The 17732-nt window shown below is 46.5% G+C and overlaps 1 protein-coding gene across 1 annotated transcript in view; it reads right to left on the minus strand.

Annotated features, from left to right (window-relative positions):
• LOC309553058 (uncharacterized protein) overlaps window positions 1–17732 on the minus strand; it is a gene marked incomplete at both ends in the record, with an annotated part of 124735 nt that overhangs the window by 4250 nt on the left and 102753 nt on the right. The window lies entirely within an intron of this gene.

A 17732-nucleotide genomic window follows, 5' to 3' on the forward strand; every position in this document is an offset into this window, starting at 1 on the left:
AGTTAAAGCAGCAGAAAAGGGGTTACTGCACCATGCAGGAAAGCATGCACTAAAGAGATCTGCCTCGCAGGAGGAGCCACCGCCAGAGAGTCAGCTAGTCTGGAGTCGTGGGCGGAGTCGCCAACCGCAAGCTGCCAATCCGAGTGGAGGAAAAGGGCTGAGACATCACTTTTGCCATCGGGTGCAGCTGAGGAGCAGACACATGTGTGGAGGAGCAACATGGCGGATGCCGGAGTGATCCGGAGCACAGGGGCTATCCTAAGTGTTGGAGGAGTACCTGCTGAGCGAACTAAATTGCCGAAATCGACCCTGTGGGATACAGGGGTGTGATTGGTGCCTACGGGAAGATTGGCCCTGTGCAGCGGATGAGACAAGGAGCATCTGGGGCTGGTATGTAGCCTGTGCTTGAATCTGTCTATGCAGCTGTGGGCATGGAGCCAATGTGGGCACTGCAGCGATATGCTGTTGTAAGCAGTGCAGAGTGACTGTGAGCCCAGAAGACTGAGTGTGAGTTGGGAGACAGGAGTCACTCAGGAGTTGCTAGCATCTACAATGGGGATCCCTGTGGGCAGAGGAAGAGGAGTGCTGAGAGCACTGCTGGGGTTGGGACCAGTGACGTAGACCTGCACTACAGTGTGTCAAGCCAGGGAGACCCCTATCTCAGAGATGAGATATATGCAGATTGTGAGGGCCAAGCAGCAGCCACAAGATGCGCCAGCAACCACTGCAATGGCAGAAAGTTCTGCTCTTAAAGTGGCATAGGGGAGTCAATGAGGTTCCAGAGAGAAAGGCCTCTAGTGTGTACAGTGAGGAAGAGGCTGGAGCCATTGACATAGGGTCGCCCCGTTTCCAGTGTCAGTATGTGTCCCTGGAAGAGGGAATTGTTGTGTGGAAGTCGGAGGAAGAGACTGATTGGGACTGGAGAACAGAGAAGAGAAGCAGCACTGCAAGTCCCAGTTCCCTCAGTGATGAGACCGAGGGGGCTGTCCTTTGTATGCAGTGTGCTAGGAACTTGGTGTTCTGTGAGGCCCATGCCACAAGGGTCCCAGATCTATCCCTACCTCACACCTACACCCGGGCTCAGGACCAGAATGACGCCTGTGCCAGTCTCATCAAGAGGGAGGAGACACCCCAACTGGAAGAGGAGACAGACAGAGACTTCCCAGGTTCTCTCGGTTCCAGCGTCTGATACAGAAGAAGGTGGCCCTAGAGTATGGGTATAATTATCTGTACGCTCCTCTGGAGATTATAGAGAAGATTGAGGCCAAGAGAGGGGTCTGGTATGATGAGGCCGATTGGGACTTTCTTTACATCCCCAAACCATATTGCAACAAGAAGAGGCCTGAGCTTTGGGACACATTTCTGTCTGTTAAGGCAATTGGAACTTGGGACGGTCAATCCACATCGATCGTGTGGAAGTTCACTTCCCAAATTGAACAGGCCAAGCTTGGGCAGTTGTATTTTTAAGATGCTAGTTAGCCTGAATGTTTACTGGTGATGTGAAGTTAAAGTAAAAGGGGCTAAAGTGCCTGAAGAGCTTTTACTATGTCAAGAGTTTTTGCTAAGGCTGGAGCCTTACTTCCAAATTCCCTTTCCCTTCTGCCCTTACAAAGGGAGTTGAGAATTCAGCGAAACTACTATACAATTTCTTCATCTGGAGGAGGGCCAAACCTCTAGTCCTCAGAGACTTCCTGTTCTAAGGACTCTAGTGAACACTTTGGTTTTGTGCTACAGCTTGCTATAAGAAACAATGTCTACAGGACACCTTGCCAAGATCCCTTGAGCCAACTGGCCAGGATTATTAAATGTTAGAGACACTTTACGAAGAACTTTGGGCCAGCAAGCTAGGACGTGAAAAAGTGGTAGTGACTTATTGTCTCTTTAAGGAGGGGGGATGCCAGAGTAAAGGATCCCTTGAAGATCTTTGCAGAGACTCGCAAGTTAGGCAAGTTTGCTCAGGCTCAAGCAAAAACAGCTTGCTGCCAGGAGAAGATGCATTGCCTCTGTGTTACAGAAGGAAAGGACACTGTGAACACCAGTCGGGTGGACTACACACTTCTTCATTCAGAGCATGTGGGTCTGACTATAATAGTAAAGAGAGTCAGTGCCCTGGTGTCTGAAAGGGACTGTGCCTATTATTAGCCACAATGTGATTCTCAATAGGAATCATTAGTGAAGCATTAGATAGTCAGATTGGCAGGATCTGTTTGTTGTCTATTGCAGGTACACCACAGGACGTTGAGTCAAGCGTGCACTTAGGGGGCCGGAAGTGATGAAGATCTCTATGGGGATTTCAAGGATAGAGATGATGCTGGGGAGAAGGTCACCTCTGAGAAGAGGGCAGTCTCACCGTGAGTAGGTGAACAATGTAAATTTCTGTGTGCCAAACTTTTTTTTTCCTTTGCAGGCTTGCATGGGACTTCTGGGTCTTGGAGAGGCCCTCCACTGTTCTCTGTGCATTTCTATGCAATGTTGATGTTGTGTCTAGCTAGTTAGATAGGGTAATGCCTTTACCTGTCAAACAGATTTTGTTTGGCAAGGGGGTGCATTGGTTTAAATGCACCTGGTATATGCCTATGTATATACATGTGTAAATATTCGTACAGCAGAGACATATATTTTTCCACGTAACTTATTGTATTCACTGGTCACATATGGGATATGCCCCATGGCCCTGTACAAATGTTATTTCCCTTTTCCAAGCTTGTGGGGTACTCCATAAAAAAAATGTTTGTACAGGTATTTTTGTAGGGGCGGGTAGCCGGAGCCATTGAGGACATGTATCAATTTGGTGGGGGGTGAGTGTAGCACCCTCCTAGGTAGGTGCTAGTGAGAAAGTATAGTTTGAGCTCTGTCTGCTTACCAGAAGAGCTGCAGGTAAATCTATATTGTTCTCTGCCTACTAGAGAGCAGGATCTGTTAGTGAGGTCTGCTCATTGTGCTCAGAATGCAACTCATTCTGTCTAGAGACTGTTTCACGCTGGTCCAATAGGGAAGCATGTTGACCAGTGGGAGGAAACCTGATGAATGGGTGCATGGGCTTTGATACAGTCCTGACGATTGGCAGAGGAAAAAGTGCCTTGGTACATGTTGGGATATTTCTTGTAAGGGAAACCAGCCATTTCCCTGCTGCGCATGCGTGAAACGTGCTGCGCTTTGTGAATGTCCCAACAGCGGGGTAAGGAGGAGGGAGGCTAAACTTCCAAGTAACTTCGCTGTAACAAATTCACCTGGAAGTGGGAGCAGGTACCTGTCAAAAAAAGTTTTGGGGGAGCAAACAAGTGGAGCATCCCCTTCTGTGGAGATATGCTTTAAGGTAAAAATTCAGGACTTGCAATCATAGGACAAAGTGGTATTAAGTAACCTGGGTCTACCCAGCAAACACAAACTTGCTGACCTCTGGAAGTCTTCTTTCTGGTTTGCAACAAGCTACCAGAGTTGCCTGCATACCAGAATTATCCTGAGGGAAAGCACCTACCAGGGTTGCCTGCATACCAGAATTATCCTGAGGGAAAAGTGGGGCCTTTAAACATTTGACATCGAAACCACCTCTTGTCAATCACAGATGCAGTACGGGTACTAAATTTATTTTTGCTGGAAAAGAGACGCTTGAGAGGGGACATGATAGTGATTTACAAATACCTCACCGGTGATCCCAGCATAGGAAAAAATCTATTTAGTCTCAGGGAGTGTAAGAGGACATATGGCCACACAATGAGATTGGAGGAGAAGCCGTTTAACCTTAAGCTGCGTAGGGGGTTTTTCACTGTTAGGGCTGTAAGAATGTGGAACTCTCTTCCACAATTGATGGTGTCAGCAGGGAGTATTGATATTTTTAAAAGACTCTTGGACGTGCATCTTAAAGATCACAATGTACAGGGATATGGGAAATTATTATCGTCACTGACTAGCATTCACACCTACACAAGTTGAACTGGATGGACTATTGTCTTTATTCAACCTTAACTACTATGTTACTATGTGACCAGAGCCACCAACTAGTGGCACTCAACAGAGGAAACACAGAGAGTTCTTCCCATGACCTAGTCCCCAAGAGGCTGTTTTGGAAGCAGAGTCTGGGGACAGTGATGATGTGGCCACCAATGCCTGAAAAGACTGTAACCCCTCCCTATCCACAGGTGGTATGCTCAGAGATGTCTGACTCTGATATGCAGGAACAATTACCTGTTGATCAGCCAATAAGCCAGTCTACGTGGCTCACACCTATAGAGTCTATGCAGGCAAGACAATCGATTGACAGTTAGCCTGATGCATCACATATACAGTAAGAAGAAGGGGAACAAAGAGAGAAAAACCAACATCCTCCTGAGACAGGCCATATTGAGGATGATACTGAATCCACAGAGTGCTCAGAACACATCAGTAAGAGAGCCATATAGGCCCCCAGAAAGCTAACATATGATACCTTGGGGGAAAGCTCTAAAGAGGTTGCACACTTCACTCAGAAAGGTGAAAGTAGGTCAACTTCCGTCCCAGTAAAAGTAAAAGGGGTGACCTTCGCTCACTCTCTGACACACCCCATTGGGCCATATCAAAGTTAGTGGCCTATTAAAAGACACATCCCACCTCTTGCCATGAGCAGTGGGGAGAGCCTCTGTCAATAGTGAAAGAGTATGAAGATTATCTATACCTTTGTGCTGATTAACTTTGCGAATAACTGCTATGTTGCCTTTTAAATTCTACCATGATAAATAATTATCGTAGTTATGTTTATCTTTGGGGACCAAAGAGGTTTAGTGGTGGGAGTATTTATATTAACCACTGTGGGACAGTAAGTCTCAGCATGTCTGCATATTAAGTTCCTATTTACTTTCATTGCCCCCCTCCTGATTGGCCCAAACCTGGTGTCAGGGAAGAAATGGTGCTAAAGAGAAGGATCATGGGATACAGTATCTCACACAAGTGAGTACACGCCTGACATTTTTGTAAATATTTTATTATATCTTTTCATGTGACAACACTGAAGAAATTACACTTTGCTACAACATACTCACTTTTGTGAGATACTGATGTATTTTCATCCCCTCCAGTCAGAACTACTCTCTGTTGCAAAAGAAACGACAGCTCCCAGGTGTACCTGCAGAAAGAGAGGATTTTAATAATGCTGCCCGGTAAAACCAGGGGTACTTGGCGCCAGACCGAGGAAGGAGACTGCTGAGCCTGTAGCACTTGTGTGTCTGTCCAGCCTATCCCAAGCGGCCCAGAGACACCAAGCATAATCGCCAACCTGCCTTTACCTACACAAGAGGCACAGAGCAGAGCTGCAGGTCCGACTTCTGTTGCACCTGAGACACAAAGTGGGGTGTTATCTGAGTATACTTTTACAAGTGTATTTGTGTCCTTCAACAATATTGCCTCTTTTGCTGAGTTAAGTCTGGTACACACAGTGCCAAACTCACTGGGCAATTTTTTCAACAACTGGTGTGATAGACCAGTGCCCCCCCAATACCACATATTGAAGTTGGGTGTTATTTAACAGTATAATTTTCTAAGAGTGTATTTTAGTCCTGCAAAAATTTGGCCTCTCTTGCTGTGTTGACTGTGCTACACACAGTGACAACAGCTACTGGCCATTTATTTGTAGAACTGTTGTAATAAACCTGTGGCCCCCCAACACCACAGATTGAAGCGGGGTGTTATCTGAGTATACTTTTACAAGTGTATTTGTGTCCTGCAACAATATTGCCTCTTTTGCTGAGTTAAGTCTGATACACACAGCGCCAAACTCACTGGCCAATTTTTTCAACAACTGGTGTGATAGACCAGTGCCCCCCCCAATACCACAAATTGAAGCTGGGTGTTATTTAACAGTATACTTTTCTAAGAGTGTATTTTAGTCCTGCAACAATTTGGCCTCTCTTGCTGTGTTGACTGTGCTACACACAGTGACAACAGTTACTGGCCAATTATTTGTAGAACTGGTGTGATAAACCTGTGGCCCCCCAATACCACAGATTGAAGCGGGGTGTCTACCTTTTTCCAGATATACTGCGATTCTCTAGAGACTTTTGTCACAGGGTAATTAAAAAACATGACAGGCAGAGGAAGAAGCAGACACATACGCAGGGGTGGTAGGGGGAGGGCAGGAGCAGTAGGCCGGAGCCAAACTGTGAAGTTTCAATAGTCGCGTGCAATTACGTCAAAGGACGCACCAGACTTGGTGCAGTCGCTCACTCAGCCTTCCTCTTCTGCACCCTCCTGCTCCTCTCTATCTGCACCCTCTTCACTCTCTGCTGTGTGCACCCCCAAAGACACTACCACATACCCTCCGCTTGAGTCACTGGAATTATTTTCCGATCCGTCACAAAACGTTTGCGATGCACAGCCATTGTTGGAATCGGATCAGGAAGAGGAGGTAGCAACAGCCGCCACTCAGCAGTCTGACGACAATACCCAGATCAGCCCAAGGAGGTTGGTCCCCGCTGTTGCTGCCTATTCCGAGATCTCGAATGTTAGTGGTGGGAAAGGTGATGTGGATGATGATGAGTCTATGGACGTCACGTGGGTGGCCACAAGAGAGGAAGAGGAAGGGAGTTCAGAGGGAGAGACGGACCGGCAGATAGGGAGGAGAGGCAGGCAGAACTTGCATTGAACAAGAGGTACAAAGCAGACTGCAAATGTATCAAGAGCGAGGCATCAACCATGTACAGTCACATCTGGCGCTCCAAGGATGCCGGCACATGGCTCAGCAGTGTGGGCTTTTTTTAAAGCGGAGTTCCGGGCAGAGAAACTATTTTTTCCTGAACATACCCCCGGGACAGTCAGGGCTAGCACATTCCACAATGGCTAGCCTCTGATCTGTCCTGGTTCGCACTTACCTTTTAGAAGAAATACTCACTTAGAAATTTTCTTCCACAGCGTTTCCATCTCGGTTGTGGGCAGCTGAAGCCGGCGCGGTCCTCTTCTCTGTCTTCTTCCGTGTCTTCGTGTCCCAGAATGCACTGCACCGGCCCCTCTCGTCACTTCCGGTGCAGCGCCGCATTCCTAAACAGCTTCTGGGCATGCCCAGAAGCTGTTTAGCAGGGGAATGCGGCGTCGCCCGGAAATGACGAGCGGGGCCGGTGCGGCGCATTGATTCCTGGGAGCTATGACGTTTAGCTCCCAGGAATCATCGCGAGGCAGGAAGTGACGGGGTGAGCCTCGGCGCTGGAGGAGGAAGCTGTCATAGGTGAGTATTTACGATCTTCAATAAAAAGGTGAGTAAACAAAAAAAAAAAAAATAACTATCCAATTCCTTTTCAGGTGAGGCATACCTAGCGGAGGGGCACAAAAAAAAAAAATATTTTTTGTGCCCGGAACTCCGCTTTAATGTGTCCATTGCTGACAACAGTGTTGCCATCTGCAGCCTTTGCAGTCATCACAGTAAGCCCAACGCTCACCTAGGGACCTGAACTCCCATCACCAAGCCCAGTGGGAGCAACACCGTCAGAACCCTCAAAGCCATACTCCAGGCTCTCACCGTCCAGCCCCTTCTCCTTCTCCTCTCTCCTCACATTTGTTCTCCACTCCACCTGCCATTATGCCGTTGTCACGTAGTTCTGGAAAAAGGCAGGCTTCTGTGGTCCAAATGTTGGAGTGGAAAAAAATGATGACGCCGGATAACCCTCTTGCCCAACGTTTGACTGCTGGCTTGTCGGAAATGATAGCCCACCAACTACTGCCATATCAACTGGTGGACTCGGAGGCCTTTCATAAATTTGTGGCCATTGGAACACCACAATGGAAGGTCCCAGGCAGGAAATATTTCTTACAGAAGGGCATTGCAGAGCTGTATGGCCATGTTCAGCGGCAAGTGAATATATCTCTGGCACACAGTGTTCGTGCCAAGATAAATCTGACCACACACACATGGTCTAGCAAACACTGGCAGGGAAGGTATATCACTTTTACTGCCCACTGGGTGAACCTTCTGATGGCCGTCAAGCATGTAATCCGTGGCACCCGTGTAGATTTAGTTGTACCGCCACGGATTGCAAGCAGGCCTGCCTCTTCTTCTCCTCCTCCTCCTCCTCCATCCTCCCTCTCCTCCTCGGCTGACTCCTCCTCTTCCGCTGCTACCGTCTCTTCCACTGCGACGCCCAAGATCCCCAGAACCTATTCCACATGCCAGGTGAGACGTTGCCATGCTGTGCTGCATCTGTTGTGCCTGGAAGCCAAGAGCCACACTGGTCCTGCACTTCTTTCAGCTTTGTGTTCACAGGCTGACACCGCTGAATTTGACAGTTGGTAACGTGGTGTGCGACAACGGTGCCAGTCAGCTGAGCGGCCTGAAACAGGGCAAAATAACACACGTGCCATGCATGGCACACGTCCTGAACTTGGTGGTGCAGCGATTCGTTGCCAAATACCCTGGGGTCCAGGACGTCTTGCGGCAGGCCAGGAAAATCTCCGGCCATTTCCAAAGATCTTACACAGCCATGGCTCGCCTTGCTGACATTCAGCGGCGACACAACCTGCCCATCAGGCGTCTTATTTGTGACTGTCCGACGTGATGGAACTCAACATTGCATATGCTTGATAGGCTGCTCCAGCAGAAATGTGCAGTTAACTACTACCTGTACGAACTCTGCGGCAGGACAGATTCTGGGGAGCTTGGGTTTTTTTCACCTCGCCAGTGGCTGCTCATGCGCGACTCATGCAGACTTCTGCGGCTATTCGATGAGATCACCAAACTGGTCAGTCACGGCCAGGGCGCCATAAGTGACATCATACCTTACACCTTCTTTCTGGAGCGTGCATTGCGTCGTGTCATTGATCAAGCCGTCGGGGAGCAGGAGGATGAGGAAGTCGCAATGTCGGATGAATTCCCAGTGGGTGCTACTCCATCTGAGACAAATCAACAGCAGGAGTCTGAAGAGGAGTCAGAGGAGGATGGTGCTGGGGGGATGAGGAGGAGCAAGTAGAGCATGCTTTAAACCTTTCTGGGATCCCTGCTGTTATCCGTGGATGGGGGGAGGAGAACGAGGACGACATTATCCTGGATGATGAGCTGGAAACAGGGCACTACACCGCTTCCAGTTAAGTGCGAATGGGGGCCTTCATGCTCCAGTGTTTACGGGGGGCCCTCTGTATAAAATGCATAAAGGCCAAGGACCAGTACTGGGTGGCAACATACTTAGACCCCTGGTACAAACATAAAATGGCGGAAATGTTACCACAATAGCAGAGGGCTGTCAGAATGCAGCGCTTCCAGGCCTTGCTGCGGGAAATGCTGCATTCTGCTTTTGCGTGCGCTGGCAGAGGAATTTTTAGTCACAGAGAGACAGTTGCGGGTAGCAATCCAACAGCGCCTGCAAGAAGATGGCGGTTTGAAGACGTCTTGGTCACTTCAGATATGAGATCCTTCTTTCAGCCGAACCATCGACAGCTGTACTCCGGATCCAGCAACAAGGAACGCCTAGACCGACAGGTGTCCGACTATATCGGGTTAACGGCCGATGTGGACGCTCTGAGGAGTAAGGAACTCCTGGACTACTGGGTGGGCAGGCTTGACCTCTGGCCAGAGCTTGCACAATTTGCAATGGAAATGTTGGCTTGCCCCCCGTCCAGTGTCCTGTCTGAAAGGACGTTCAGCGCAGCAGGGGGGATCATGACCGATAAGTGCACTCGCCTAGCTCATGACAGTGTAGACTACCTCACATTTATAAAAATGAATGAGGCATGGATCTCTGAGGAATTCAGCACATGTGACCAGTAGACCATGTTTCACTGAAATTCCTCATGCCAGGCCACAAATATCAGCAAGACCGCCATCCACTCACAGCAATTCCTGGTCCTTGGCTTCACTACATGCTTCGGCATAAAAGGCATTTCATGTCCATTGAATGACAAATTTTTGGGGCCTTTCAGGGCCGACAATTATTTTTTCTGTCAATGCCTAATGTACAGTACCTCCCGCCATCAAATACACTACATTCTTTGCTGTCAGTTAAACCCATGTGGGCTAATTTTTGGGACCTATACAGGCCCACGCTTACTTCTGTATACTGTGTGAATGCCTAATGTACCTCTAGCCATCAAATACACTACATTCTTTGCTGTCAGTTAAACCCATGTGAGCTAATTTTTGGGGCCTATACAGGCCGACACTTACTTCTGTATCCTGTGAATGCCTAATGTACCTTCAGCCATCAAATACACAACTTTCTTTGCTGTCTGTTAAACCCATGTAAGCTAATTTTGGGGCCTATACAGGCCGACACTTACTTCTGTATACTGTGTGAATGCCTAATGTACCTCTAGCCATCAAATACACTACGTTCTTTGCTGTCAGTTAAACCCATGTGAGCTAATTTTTGGGGCCTATACAGGCCGGCACTTACTTCTGAATACTGTGTGAATGCCTAATGTACCTTCAGCCATCAAATACACAACATTCTTTGCTGTCTCTTAAACCCATGTGAGCTAATCTTTGGGGCCTATACAGGCCGACACTTACTTCTGTATCCTTTGAATGCCTAATGTACCTTCAGCCGTCAAATACAAAACCTTCTTTGCTGTCTGTTAAACCCATGTGAGCTAATTTTTGGGGCTTATACAGGCCGACACTTACTTCTGTATACTGTGTGAATTCCTATTGTACCTCTAGCCATCAAATACACAACGTTCTTTGCTGTCAGTTAAACCCATGTGGGCTAATTTTTGGGTCCTATACAGGCCAACACTTACTTCTGTATCCTGTGTGAATGCCTAATGTACCTCTAGCCATCAATTACACAACGTTCTTTGCTGTCAGTTAAACCCATGTGGGCTTATTTTTGGGGCCTATACAGGCCAACACTTACTTCTGTATCCTGTGTGAATGCCTAATGTACCTCTAGCCATCAATTACACAACGTTCTTTGCTGTCAGTTAAACCCATGTGGGCTTATTTTTGGGGCCTATACAGGCCGACACTTACTTCTGTATACTGTGAATGCCTAATGTACCTCTAGCCATCAAATACTATGTTCTTAGCTGTCAGGTAAACGCGTGTGGGCTAATTTTGGGGCCTGGAATGGCCGACACTTACTTCTTTATCCTGTGAATGTCTAATTTTTCAGACTGGAAATGAAAAACAATGTCTGTAAAGGTTCTGCCAAATTGTGGAAAGGATGCGGAACCATTTTACAGATGTGTAAATGGACCCTATATGTATTAGACATGTATTTACCGGCTGCTGTCAGTTCTGGCTGATTTATGAAAAAGAAAAAATCATTTTTTGCTGTAAAAAAATAATAAAATTTAGGGCAACTTTTTCAATTGCAATACTTCTGTTATGACATTGTCCATGTGCTGGGACTATTTGTGCACAGCTAGTACGTCTTTTGTGGCTGCAAATATGACCTAAAGGTTTTTAAAGTTCGCCTCCCATTAAAGTCAATGGGGCCCGATGCGAACTTGCGGTTCGCGGACTTTTGGGAAAATTTGCGGCTGACGTTCTCGAACCGCCCCTGCCGATGTTCATCCATCTCTGGAAGCCACTTCTCTCCAGGAAAAACATCAGGGAGAGACTGATATTCTGCAAAAGGTACAGGGATTGGACAGTTCGGGACTGGGGAAAGTAATTTTCTCTGATGAATCCCCTTTCTGATTGTTTGGGGTCTCCGGAAAAAAACATGTCCGGAAAAGAAAAGGTGAGGGCTACCATCAGTCCAGTGTCATGCCAATAGTAAAGCATCCTGAGGCCATTCATGTATGGGGTTGCTTCTCAGCCAACGGAGTGGGCTCACTCTCTATTTTGCCTGAGAACACAACCATGAATAAAGCATGTTACAAAAATTTCCTCCCAGAGCAACTTCTCCCATCCATCCAAGACTAGTTTGGTGAGGAACAATGTATTTTCTAGCATGATAGAGCATCTTGCCATAACTAAGTGGCTCGGGGAACAAAACATCAAAATTTTGGGTCCATGGCCAGGAAATTCCCCAGACCGTAATCCCATTGAGAACTTGCGGTCAATCCTCAAGAGGCAGGTGAAAAAGACCCAACAAATTCTGACAAACTCCAAGGAACATTTATGCAAAATAAAATGACTACCATTAGTCAGGATGTTGCCCAGAAGTTGATTGACAGCATGCCAGGGCGAACTGCATAGATCTTGAAAAAGAAGGGTCAACACTGTGAATATTGACTCTTTGCATAAACCTAATGTAACTGTCAATAAAAGCCTTTGACACTTATGAAATGCTTGTAATTATACTTCAGTATCCCATAGTAACATCTGACAAAAAGATCTAAAAACACTGAAGCAGCAGACTTTGGGAAAATAATATTTGTGTCATTCTCAAAACTTTTATCCACAGCTGTAGTTTATTTCCAACTCAGGTGGCAGTATTCTAGGGCTTCTGGTTTACTGCTGTGCTAGGAACACCAGACATGCATTTCAGGATTTTAGATTACACACAAAGCTGAGTGGTCATGGAGTGTATATTGACAATGTAATTCACACACACAAACTCCACAAACAACACAAAGAAGACATAATATATTAATAAAATGAATCTGTCACTCTTTATTGTTGATGGCCTAGATAGAATATTGACATGTGAGAGAATTACAAAATCTCACAAAAGTGAGTACACCCCTCACATTTTTGTAAATATTTTATTCTATCTTTTCATGTGACAACACTGAAGAAATGACACTTTGCTACAATGTAAAGTAGTGAGTGTACAGCTTGTATAACAGCGTAAATTTGCTGTCCCCTCAAAATAACTCAACACACAGCCTTAATGTCTAAACCTCTGGCAACAAAAGTGAGTACACCCCTGAGTGAAAATGTCCAAATTGGGCCCAATTAGACATCCCCCCCCCAGGTGTCATGACTCGTTAGTGTTACAAGGTCTCAGGTGTGAATGGGGAGCAGGTGTGTTAAATTTGGTGTTATCGCTCTCACTCTCTCATACTGGTCATTGGAAGTTCAGCATGGCACCTCATGGCAAAGGACTCTCTGAGGATCTGAAAAAAAGAATTGTTGCTCTACCTAAAGATTGCCTAGGCTATAAGAAGATTTCCAAGACCCTGAAACTGAGCTGCAGCACGGTTGTCAAGACCATACAGCGGCTTTACAGGACAGGTTCCACTCAGAACAGGCCTCGCCATGGTCGACCAAAGAAAATGAGTGCATATGCTCAACGTCATATCCAGAGGTTGTCTTTGGGAAATAGATGTATGAGTGCTGCCAGCATTGCTGCAGAGGTTGAAGGGGTGGGGGGGTCAGCCTGTCAGTGCTTAGACCATACGCCGCACACTGCATCAAATTGGTCTGCATGGCTGTCGTCCCAGAAGGAAGCCTCTTCTAAAGATGATGTACAAGAAAGCCCGCAAACAAGCAGACTAAGGACATGGATTACTGGAACCATGTCCTGTGGTCAGATGGTGTCAAATGTGTGTGGTGGCAACCAGGTGAGGAGTACAAAGACAAGTGTGTCTTGCCTACAGCCAAGCAAGTGTCATGGTCTGGGGCTGCATGAGTGCTGCCCGCACTGGGGAGCTACAGTTCATTAAGGGAACCATGAATGCCATCATGTACTGTGACATTCTGAAGCAGAGCATGATCCCCTCCCTTCAGAGACTGGGTCGCAGGGCAGTATTCCAACATGATAACGACCCTAAACACACCTCCAAGATGACCACTGCATTGCTAAAGAAGCTGAAGGTAAAGGTGATGGACTGGCCAAGCATGTCTCCAGACCTAAACCTTATTGAGCATTTGTGGGGCATCTTCAAACGGAAGGTGGAGGAGCGCAAGGTCTCTAACATCCACCAGCTCCATGATGTCATCATGGAGGAGAAGAAGAAGACTCTGGTGGCAACCTGTGAAGCTCTGGTGAACTCCATGCCCAAGAGGGTTGGGGCAGTTCTGGAAAATAATGGTGGCCACACAAAATATTAACACTTTGGGCCCAGTTTGAACATTGTCACTTAGGGGTGTACTCACTTTTGTTGCCAGCGGTTTAGACATTAATGGCTGTGTGTTGAGTTATTTTGAGGGGACAGCAAATTTACACTGTTATACAAGCTGTACACTCACTACTTTACATTGTAGCAAAGTGTCATTTCTTCAGTGTTGTCACATGAAAAGATAGAATAAAATATTTACTAAAATGTGCTGAGATACTGTATTTTTATTAGGAAATTCAACTTTTGACATGATAAGAACATAACATATACACTGCTCAAAAAAAAAATGAGAGGAACACTTTGAAAACACATCAGATCTCAATGGGGAAAAATCTCATGCTGGATATCTATGCTGGTATGGACTGGGTAATGTGTTAGGATCTATACTGGTATGGACTGGGTAATATGTTAGGATCTATACTGGTATGGACTGGGTAATGTGTTAGGATCTATACTGGTATGGACTGGGTAATGTGTTAGGATCTATACTGGTATGGACTGGGTAATGTGTTAGGAATTAAAGGGTGCTACATGGTTTGATGGAAATGAAAATTACCACCCTACAGAGGGCTGAATTCAAAGACACTCTGAAAATCAAAGTGAAAAATTATGCAGCAGGCTAGTCCATTTTGCTGAAATTTCATTGCAGCAACTCAAAATGGTACTCAGTAATTTGTATGGCCAACATATTTTTGTATGCATGCCTGACAATGTCGGGGCATGCTCCTAATGAGACAACGGATGGTGTCTTGGGGTATTTCCTCCCAGATCTGGACCAGGGCATCACTGAGCTCCTGAACAGACTGAGGTACAACCTGGCAGCATCAGATGGACTGAAACATAATGTCCCAGAGGTGTTCTATTGGATTTAGGTGAGGTGAGCATGGAGGCCATTCAATGGTATCAGTTCCTTCATCCTCCAGGAACTGGCTGCATACTCTCGCCACATGAGGCCGGGCATTGTCGTACACCAGCAGGAACTCAGGACTCACTGCACCAGTGTAGGGTCTGACAATGGGTCCAACTATTTCATCCTTATGCCTAATGGCAGTCAGGGTGCTATTGTCAAGCATTTAGAGGTCTGTGCGTTCTTCCATGGATATGCCTCTCCAGGCCATCACTGACCCACCACCAAACCGGTAATGCTGAATGTTGTTACTGGCAGCATAATGTTCTCCGCTGCTTCTCCAGACCCTTTCACCTCCTTCACATGTGCTCAGGGTGAACCTGCTCTCATCTGCGAAAAGCACAGGGCGCCAGTAGTGGACCTGCCAATTCTGGTGTTCAATGGCAAATGCCATTTGAACCCCATGGTGCCAGACAGTGAGCACAGGGCCCACTAGAGGATGTCGGGCCCTGAGGCCACCCTCATGAAGTCTGTTTCCGATTGTTTGGTCGGAGACATTCACACCAGTGGCCTGTAGGGCTCTGGCAGTATTCATCCTGTTCCTCCTTGCACAAAGGAGCAGATACCGGTCCTGCTGATGGGTTAAGGACTTTCTACAGCTCCTAGAGCAACTGCTTATCTCCTGGAATCTCCTCCATGCTCTTGAGACTGTGCTGGGAGACACAGCAAACCTTCTGGCAATGGTATGTATTGATGTGCCATCCTGGAGGAGTTGAACTGCCTGCGCAACCTCTATAGGGTCCAGGTATCGCCTTTGACAACGTCTACGATGACGAAACGTATCAGGCACGCATGACGCAAGCACGCTATTGCCGCGGCCATCTCTGTACACATGCTGTTTTTCATTATACGATATGTGAGTACCTGTTTTTTATTCAATAAACGCTATTTTTTTGGAACGTACTGCACCATTGGATTCCCTTTTTGCCCTTGCATGATCTGTTTGTGGAGGAACTGGGGATTATTTCGTACATACGATCCTTTACATCTGGTCCGGTATGAAATTCTTCTGGGTGGTGAAGATTCCTTGAGCTGATCCCTGTCTCATATGCTTGATTGACCCATCATTAAGTTGAGGGTCCACGGCTGCTGGTAAGGGTACCTATCTTGTTTTATGACACGGTGGTGGAATATCCTCTTGCAGTGGGGAGCGGCTTCCTATCATCACCATTTAATCTTCACCAGAGACTTATTTATACCAGGACTGTTAAATCATGTTAGCATCATCCTAAATGTTTATTGGCGCTGCACTTTATCTTTGCATTTTTTCTCCAGATTGGTTATCTGTTGTGCTGGCTGCCTTGTTATAGTTTGTTAGAAGCTCTTGTATTCATATGACAGTTTCTTAGTTTGTTTGCTGGCTAGCGCAGTCTTTTCTTCTTTTGTTTGAGGGTCCAGGTATCGCCTCATGCTACCAGTAGTGACACTGACCCTAGCCAAACGCCAAACTAGTGAAAAACAGTCAGAAAAGAGGAGTAGGGGAAAATAATGTTACTGGCATCCACCTGTAAAACCATTTCTGTTTTAGAGGTTGTCTCATTGTTGCCCATCTAGTGCACCTGTTGTTAATTGCATTAATACCAAAGCAGTTGAAACTAATTAACAACCCCCTCTGCTACTTAAAGCGGAGTTCCGGGCACAAAAACTATTTTTTTTTTTGTGCCCCTCCGCTAGGTAGAGCTCACCTGAAAAGGAATTGGATAGTTATTTTTATTTTTTTTGTTTACTCACCTTTTTATTGAAGATCGTAAATACTCACCTATGACTGCTTCCTCCCTCGGAGCCGCGGCTCACCCCGTCACTTCCTGCCTCGCGATGATTCCTGGGAGCTAAACGTCATAGCTCCCAGGAATCAATGCGACGGCACCGGCCCCGCTCGTCATTTCCGGGCGACGCCGCATTCCCCTGCTAAACAGCTTCTGGGCATGCCCAGAAGCTGTTTAGGAATGCAGCGCCGCACCGGAAGTGATGAGAGGGGCCGGTGCAGTGCATTCTGGGACACGAAGAAGCGGAAGAAGACAGAGAAGAGGACCGCGCCTGCTTCAGCTGCCCACAACAGAGATGGAAACGCTGTGGAAGAAATTTTCTAAGTAAGTATTTCTTCTAAAAGGTAAGTGCGAACCCGGGACAGATCAGAGGCTAGCCATTGTGGAATGTGCTAGCCCTGACTGTCCCGGGGGTATGTTCAGCAAAAAATCATTTATGTGCCCGGAACTCCGCTTTAACTGACCAGATCAATATTTCAGGAATTTAACTGACCTGATGCTATACTCTGAATCAAAAGTATTCCTTTAATTTTTTTAGCAGTGTATTTCTACATTGGCACTATGCATTTAGAATCACGAGCTCGATCTAGTGGCCATAATATGGTATTTTCCTGAAATAGCTCAATAAAAAAAAATACCACATTGTGGCCACTAGATGGAGTCAATAATGATAGGAGATATATAGAAAGCAAAATAAAAATAAAATAAAATATATCCACTGTATCAATTTCCCTGTACCAGACATTGCAGACAAATATTTTCCTGGGGTTACTGGGTCTCTAAAGTGTATCTGTCAGTAACATAAGTTAGCATGAAAAAATTCCTGACATATCATGATATACAGCAATGGTCTCACTCCTATTAAAAAGCCACTCTTATGTTCTGGTCTGGTGACTTAGCCCGAGCTGGTATCTTGTTATCAGTCTGCTGCAGGCAGGAGGAAGCATTTCCTCAGTCTTCTCTCTAGTGATCAGACTGCAACATTGCAGTTGTTGTAGCAAGTCAGAAGGTGGTCTGTGTCAGATGTTTGTGAACACCTCATTCCAGGAAGTAGATGGTGACTCAGGATGATGCCTGAACAAGGGCGGCTCCATCCTTCTGGAGAGGAAAGTACTTTGAACTCTGTAAGAGGTAATACATGCCTGAAAGCCTTA

The sequence above is a fragment of the Pelophylax lessonae genome (assembly GCF_965119305.1).
Source record: "Pelophylax lessonae genome assembly, chromosome: 4".
Classification (NCBI taxonomy): domain Eukaryota; kingdom Metazoa; phylum Chordata; class Amphibia; order Anura; family Ranidae; genus Pelophylax; species Pelophylax lessonae.